The 8,701-nt window shown below is 37.2% G+C and overlaps 1 pseudogene; it reads right to left on the bottom strand.

Moving 5' to 3' along the window:
• Window positions 1–2,184: 2,184 nt before the first annotated feature.
• Window positions 2,185–2,981, bottom strand: LOC129077425 (60S ribosomal protein L7a-like; annotated as a pseudogene).
• Window positions 2,982–8,701: the final 5,720 nt, after the last annotated feature.

Genomic DNA, 8,701 nt, shown 5'->3' with positions numbered 1-8,701 from the left:
GGTTTGATCTCCAAGATATACAAAGAACTCACTCGACTTTACTCCAAGAAGACAAACGATCCAATCAAAAAATGGGCAAAGGACCTGGGCAGATGCTTTTCTAAGGAGGAGATACAGAGGGCCCAGAGGCATTTGAAAGGATGCTCTGCATCACTAGCCATCAGAGAAATGCAGATCAAAACCACCATGAGGTACCACCTCACATCGGTCAGAATGGCCATCATAAACAGATCCACAAACAACAGGTGCTGACGAGGCTGTGGAGAAAAGGGAACCCTAGTGCACTGTTGGTGGGAATGCAGACTGGTGCAGCCACTATGGAAAGCAGTGTGGAATTTCCTCAGAAAGCTGAAAATGGAACTGCCTTTTGATCCAGCGATTCCCCTGCTGGGACTATACCCTGAGAACACCACAACGCCAATACAAAAGAACCTATGCACCCCAATGTTCATAGCAGCACAATTTACAATAGCCAAGTGTTGGAAGCCACCTAAATGCCCATCAGTAGATGACTGGATCAAAAAACGATGGTACATATACACAATGGAATACTACGCAGCAGAAAGAAAAAAAGAAGGACTAAACTTTGCGACAGCATGGATGGAACTGGAGAGCATCATGCTAAGTGAAATAAGCCAGGGGGCGAAAGACAAATACCATATGATCTGACCTATAAGCGGAACATTACCAACAATACAAAGAAGCAAGGAAAATATGACCAGCAACACTGAAAGGAAAAGAAATCAACAGAGACAAAAGGGAAGGGGGGGGGCAGGGAAAGGGAAGGGAAGGGGAAAGTCAAGGAACATATAGCAAGGACTCATGGACAAAACCAAAGGGGAAGAGCTGAGGGAGGGAAGGTGGGAGGGGGCAAGGGAAAGAGGTGGGGGGAAGGCAGAGACAAATGTATTTAAAAAGTAAATAAATTAATTTTTAAAAAAAAGTAAAAAAAAATATTTTACTTCAAGGTAAGAAAAATATTATTTGGTATTTTCTCCTAAAACTCCTTAGATTTTACATGTTGATTTTTAACTCACCTGATTATTTTTTGTATAATGTGTGAAATAGTGCTCTACGTTTGTTTTCTCTCAAGTAATAGTGGTCTATACACCTTATTTGTTGAATAAGGCTTATTTTTCTCATTGATTTGAAATATCAATTTAATCATATATTACATTGTTGGACAGATATATAGGTTTGTTTCTAGAATGCTCATTTTATTACATTGATCTGCTTGATTATTTCTGTGCTGGTGTCATGTTGTTTTCATTGCTGAGACTTTATAATGGATTTAAATATTTTAATATCTTATCATGTATTTTGACATTTAAATAAATAAATAAATAAAATCAACCTGCATTTAAAAAAAAAAAAAGAAAAGAAAAAGTTCCTTTCACAGTCACTAATACTTGATATTACCAATATTTTTAATACTTATTCATCTGATTGTGACAATGATTTGTTATTTTAATTGTTACTTCATTATTTGTTGAATCTATACCTGTTTTAGTATATTTCTTGCCTATTTCTATTATTTTTAAAAAGCTTTAAATGACTTTTTGGTATTCTTTGTTCAATTCTTGATTAAATGTTTGTAGAATATTTGTCCTTAAAAAAAAAACTGTTAAACCTTTTTCAGATGTGTTGTCAATACTTTACTATTCTATTACTTGTCCTTTAACTTTTTTTATAGGTCTATTACTATATAGCCTTAAATGTTTAATATAGTCATATTATCAATATTTTACTTTATAGCTTCTGGGTTGAATATTTTACTTCAGGGTAAGGAAAATATTATTTTGAATTTTCTCCAAAAACTTCTTAGATTTTACACATTGATTTTTAATTCACCTAAATTTTTTTATATAATGTGTGAAATAGGGCTTTATATATGTTTTATTTCAAGTAATAGTGGCCCATGTACCATATTTGTTGAATAAGCCTTATTTTCCCCATTGATTTGAAATATCAATTTAATGATATATTACATTGTTAGATATATACATTTCTTTCTAAAATGCTCATTATATTTCATTTATCTACTTGATTTTTTCTGTGCTGGTGTCATGTAATTTTAATTGCTGAGACTTTATAATGGATTTAAATTTTTTAATATTTTATAGTAGATCTTTTTTTTGGAAAGTTATTATTACTGTTATGTACAGATTCCCACACAATGCACACTCAGCCTAGCTTTGTGGCCAGCTCCTTAGCCCTGACCTTTTCCAGCTTGGTGATGAGAGCCATGGACTTGAGGCCCAGGACGTTGCCTCCCTAGTGGCGGTGGATCTCATCATATCTGTCATTGTAGTTGGTCCAGATGGCTTCCACAGGCTTGGCCAGAGTGCCTTTGTCCTCCAAGCTAACCTTTGTAAAGGCAACAGTGGTGCAGATCTTCCTGTGGACCAGGCACCCCATCCTGGCCTTCCTCTAGATGTTGCAGTAGGGAACCCCCATCTTCCAGCACAGGGCAGGCAGGAAGACCACCAGCTGGATGGGGTCTACATCGAGTGCCATCACGACCAGCTGTACCTTCTTATTCTCCACCAGGGTGGTGACATGTCAACCCTTACTTGAAGGACAGGGGTCCTCTTTGTAGGGACATCCTCTTTGCTGGCAGCTTTTTTCTTGGCCTGGGCCAGCAATCTCTGCTTCTCTTGCTTTGTCTCTGGTCGGTATTTGTGGGCCAGCTTGAGCAGCAGCATAGCTGTCTGGCAGTCCAAGGCCTGGGTGAACTGGTTAATGACAGGGGGCACTTTTAGGTGCTTACAGAGAATTGTGCACTGCCACTGCAGCCGGATGTAGCATGACCACTTGACAAAGCAGGTGAGGTCCCTCTTGGGCTGGCTGTCCTGTCCAATGCCAAAGTTCTTGGGCCTCTTTTCAAACAGGAGGTTCACCACCTTCTTGGCCTCCTGCTTCTTCAGGACAGCAGAGGCTGAAGCCACCCTCTTCCCCTTGGACTTCTTTCCCTTCAGCATCTTGGATGGTGAGTGGAGAGAATTTTATAATGGATCTTGACATTTAAAAAATAAATAAAATCAATCTGCATTTCAGAAAGAAAGAAAGAAAGAAAGAAAGAAAGAAAGAAAGAAAGAAAGAAAGAAAGAAAGAAAGAAAGAAAGAAAGAAAGAAAGAAAGAAAGAAAGAAAGAAAGAAAGAAAGAAAGAAAGAAAGAAAGAAAGAAAGAAAGAAAGAAAGAAAGAAAGAAAAAGAAAGAAAGAAAGAAAGAAAAAGAAAGAAAGAAAAGAAAGAAGAAAGAAAGGAAAGAAAAAAGAAAGAAAAGAAAGAAGAAAGAAAGAAAGAAAGAAAGAAAGAAAGAAAGAAAGAAAGAAAGAAAGAAAGAAAGAAAGGAAGGAAGGAAGGAAGGAAGGAAGGAAGGAAGGAAGGAAGGAAGGAAGGAAGGAAGGAAGGAAGAGAGGGAGGGAGGGAGGAAAGAAGGAAGGAAGGAAGGAAGGAAGGAAGGAAGGAAGGAAGGAAGGAAGGAAGGAAGGAAGGAAGGAAGGAAGGAAGAATGGAAGGAAGGAAAGAAGGAAGGAAGGAAGAGAAAAGAAAGAAAGAAAAAGAAAGAAAGAAACTCCTACCTTTTGTGACAACATGGATAGAACTGGAGAATATTGTGCTAAGTAAAATAAGCCAGTTGATGAAAGACAAATACCATATGGTCTCACCTATAAGTGGAATCTATTCAACAAAATAAACTAAGGAACAAAATAAACCACAGGCAAGGAAACATGGAGCAGACTGAAAGTGACCAGAGGGGATGGGGAAGGAGGTAAATGGTGGAAAATGGTGGAAAGAAGAAGGGACGGGACAGAGAACATGTATGAATGACCCATGGACATGGACAACAGAGTAGGAACTGACTGTGGGAGAGGGGCGTGGGGTGGGATGGGTGAAGTTGGGTAAAGGGGGGAAAACTGAGACAACTGTAAAAGAATAAAAATGATTTAAAATATTTTTTTAATTTTAAAAAAGGAGAAGAATGGAATTAGAGGGGAGAAGAATAACAGTACATGTGGGCAAGTGAGGCAAGTAAGGAAAACTGGTAAGAAATAAATTTAGCAAAAGAAACAGAATGCTAAGTTCAGCCACATCAGACTTGTTTGCTAAACATTCAATTTACTATTCCTATCAATCTACCTCCATTATATACCTTAAATCCATTCTCTCTCTCTCTCTCTCTCTCTCTCTCTCTCTCTCTCTCTCTCTCTCTCTCTCTCTCTCTCTCTCTCCCCTCCCTCCCCTGCTTCTTCTCCACCTCCTTCCCTCCTTCACTTCCATTCACTAGACACCACCCTTCCAAAGTATAATTATTGGCCTCCTCACATTCACTCTGACAACCTTAAACTGCATTAATCCATTCTTCACAGAGCAGGCAGAGGAGACCATTAAAATGCAAATAAGATTACTTCACTCTCTTGCTGAAAACTATTCAAAGCCTCTCTACTGCAGATGAGAAAAAACAAACCCTTAAATTTGGCCTACAAGGTTTTTTTAAGAATTAGCAAAATGCTACCCCTCCAGCCTCAAGTCCTACTGGCCCTTCATTGTCAGTGCCACAACGGCCTCCTCTCACTATCTCTAATGCATTGACACCATGCTTTCCCACCTTAGAGATGATTTAAGACCATGGCAAAAACTCCATTAGGTCATTCACCCCTCTGGAACCAAGCAAAATCTTGTTTTCAACCCAAAGATTAGTTGCTTCCTCATCCATGTTCTCAATTTCTTTTTCAAGTTCCAACATCAACCTGGGTATCATGACTTTTTCCACTCCTATTCTCTCTTCCTCCAATCTGTCACAAGGCTCTCCTGCTGAGATAACCATTGCTACCCAAAAAACCTACAAAACTTACTCTGCCATCATCTGGGGCCCTAGTTTTAAAAGTCCATTTTTCCTTCCTTCATATTCAAAGATACCTGCTTACCTGATGCATCCTGAATGGACCCATGCTTCCATTGCTTCAAAAATTAGAGTGATACTCAAATATATGAATATTATAATCTATGATTACAAATTAAGCATGGAAAAGTAATTGAGAAAAACTCTTCATAACTAAGACCCCAAATGCTGAGTAGTCATTACATGAGGAGAAATTTTTATTCATCTAGAAATCCCAAAGTACGTACCATCATGTCAAGCTAGCACTGTAGGTTCACAGAAAAACTTCCCTCTCTTAACTCCAAACACAGAATATAGTAATTATAGCTAAATCATAAAACATACATTAAAAAATAAAAATGCAACTACAATTGTTTTAAAAAGGAGAGAATTATGTCTATGGAACTGAAACAAAAAGGAAAGGAAAAGAAAAAAAAGAAAAAGAAAAGAAGGAAAAAAGAATCTTAGCAACAAAGGGATCTAAAGCCACTCACCTACTAGAAAACAGGCAGAAAGAGCCGGGAATTCAATATCTATGGGGTAATATAAAACAATAGTATTGAATGTGTGGTAGTATAGCAAAGTTAGATCACTGTAAGAACCAGGAGATGAAGCAGGGATTTAATCAATATTACACGAAGAGTATGGGGTAGGAGAAGAAACTTGTGTATGTTGTGCAAGCAGGGGGTTTTAAAAGTACCTAAATCTTGCCCTGGATGGGTGGCTCTGTTAGTTGGAGCATCCCCAGTACACCAAAACATTGCAGGTTCAATCCCCAGTCAGGGCACATACCCAGGTTGCAGGTTCAATCCCGGTTCCAGGTGTGTGTGGAAGGCAGCCAATTAATATTTCTCTCTCACATTAATGTTGATCCCTCTCTCTCTTTCCCCCACTCCTCCAAAATCAATAAACATACTTTGGCGAGGATTAAAAAATAAATAATAAAAGTACCTAAATCTTATCTGCCAAATGGGAAATTACCAAATAGTGCCTAAACATATAAAATTAAAACGGATACTTTTTTCTTTTTTTTTTTTTTGCCTGATCCCTCTACCCTCTAAGCCCACCCCTACCCCCAGAGCTGTCAGCCTGCTCTCTATCTATGTCTCTGTTTTGCTTGTAAGTTCAGTTTGTGGACTCATGGACATGGACAACAGTGTGGTGATTGTGGTAGGGGGAGGGGAGTATAAGGGGGATAAATAGTAATGGAAACAATACAATAAAAAAGAAAAATAAATTTAAAAATAAAATTAAGAAGGATACATATGAACTTTTACTAAAGGATAGGATATAAATACTGAAAGAATTATCTGAAAAGGTTTAAAATCTTTGCTTCTGGAAAGTAGGGAACTATTACTGTTCTTTTTTATAAACCTTAGAGAAATATTTGATTTAAAACTAAGTTCCCAGATAATTTTTTAAATTTTATCATATTTTTCCATTACCCTTTATCCCCCTTATACCCTTTTTTATAAAGATCAAAACAAATTTTTTCATAACAAAATATCATAAATGGGTTTAGGCAGTTACATTAAAAAAATAAATAATTTTCTATTAAAAATAATAGGAGAAATAGCAAACTGAAGTAGAACAGAAATTGAACCAGGAAGTTAAACTTAAAATCCCCCTTCACACACCTGTAGCGAGAAGGAATGGGATCATACCAGAATCAAAAGTCAATTTTATTAAACTATTATGAATGTGAATATTTCCTTCTATAAACTGTTGCACAAATTGGAAAAAGATGAAAAGCTATGTAACCTATTTTCTTAGCTAGTGTAATACTGATTTCAAAATTGAACAGAAACAAGAAAATCAACTTATAGATAAAATTGTAAATGGCAAGCAAGTAAATACAACCACATGTAACCAATAATTGAGTAGATTTATCTGAAAAATAAAAGGACAACTTAATATCAAATAATATATTAACATAACTCACAGTTCTGAGGAAAAAGGGGGACTAAAGGGGTTGCATTACCTACAGTAATTTTAAAACATATATTAACATATACCAAAAGAAGTATATGAACATCTCAATTAAGGAAAAGGCATACAAAGAAATTCTCTACATTTCATGATTATTGACCAAAAACTTACACCAAATACTATATTTTTTAAATATTTTTTTAATTTATTTTTTTTGTTCAAATACATTTGTCTCCACCTTCCCACCACCACTTTCCCCTGCCCCCGACCACCATCTCCCTCCCTCAGTCCTTCTCCACTTTGGCTTTGCCCATGAGTCCTTGATATATGTTCCTTGACTTGCCCCTTCCATTCCCTTTTTCCACCCACCCCTCCCTCCTTCGTTCTTGATTCTTTTTTCTTTCACTGTTGCTGGTCATATTTTCCTTGCATCTTTGTTTTGTTGTTTAGCTTCCACTTATAAGTGAGATATTATGGTATTTGTCTTTTGCCCCCTGGCTTATTTCACTTAGCATAATGCTCTCTAGTTCCATCCATGCTGTCGCAAAGGAAAGTAGTTTTTGTTTTGTTTTGTTTCTGCTGCATAGTATTCCATTGTGTAAATGTACCATTGTTTTTCCATCCAATCATCTACCAAAGGGCACTTAGGTTGCTTCCAACAGTTGGCTATTATAAATTGTGCTGCTATGAACATTGGGGTACATAGGTTCTTAGGGTATAGTCCCAGCAGGGGAATCACTGGATCAAAAGGCAGTTCCATTTTCAGCTTTTTGAGGAAATCCCACACTACTTTCCACAATGACTGCACCAGTCTGCATTGCTAGCAACAGTGTACTAGGGTCCCCTTTGCTCCACAGCCTCGCCAGCACCCAGTTTGTTGATCTGTTTATGATGGCCATTCTGACCGGTGTGATGTGGTATCTCGTTGTGGTTTTAATTTTCATTTCTCTGATGGCTAGTGATGCTGAGCATCCTTTCAAATGTCTCTGGGCCCTCTGTATCTCTTCCTTGAAAAAGTGTCTGCCCAGATCCTTTGCCCATTTTTTAATTGGATCATTTGTCTTCTAGGAGGGGAGTCATGTGAGTTCCCTATATATTTTGGAGATCAAAACTCTATCTGATATTAGTTATCATCATTAGCAAATATATTTTCCCATACAGCTGGCTCCATTTTCATTTTGCTGATGTTTTCTTTAGCCGTGCAGAAGCTTCTTATTTTGATGAGGTCCCACTTGTTTATTCTTTCCTTTATGTCCCTTGCTTTAGGGGACATATCTGTGAAAATATTGCTGCATGGGATTTCTGAGAGTTTCCTGCCAATGTTCTCCTCTAGGACTCTTACAGTGTTGGGACTTATATTTAAGTCTTTTATCCATCTTGAGTTTATTTTTGTGTGTGGTGTCAGCTAATGATTAAATTTCAATTTTTTGCATGTAGCCGTCCAGCTCTCCCAACACCATTTGTTGAAGAGGATATTTTTACTTCATGTCATGCTTCTGCCCCCTTTGTCAAATATTAGTTGCCCATGTAGACATGGGCTTATTTCTGGGCTTTCTATTCTGTTCCACTGGTCTATGGGTCTGTTCTTGTGCCAGTACCAGCTTGTTTTGAGTATAGTGGCTTTGTAATATAGTTTGATGTCCGGTATTGTGATCCTTCCTATTTTGTTTTTCTTTCTCAAAACTGCTGCGGTGATTCGGGGTCGTTTATGGTTCCATATAAATTAATGCTTATACTAGACAATAAAAATAATATCAATGATCTAAGATTCTACCTTACAAAACCTGAAAATAAAGAGCAAATTAAATACAAACCAAGCAGATGAAAGAAAATAATAAAGATAAAAAATTCAATTAAAAACAATAAAAATAATCAATGAAACAAAAA

The sequence above is a fragment of the Pteronotus mesoamericanus genome, unplaced genomic scaffold (genome assembly GCF_021234165.1).
Source record: "Pteronotus mesoamericanus isolate MK-2021 breed Mesoamerican mustached bat unplaced genomic scaffold, CSHL_Meso_final contig_66, whole genome shotgun sequence".
Classification (NCBI taxonomy): Eukaryota; Metazoa; Chordata; class Mammalia; order Chiroptera; family Mormoopidae; genus Pteronotus; species Pteronotus mesoamericanus.
Note: the sequence above shows the minus strand (reverse complement) of the source record. Positions and strands in the feature narration are given on the sequence as shown.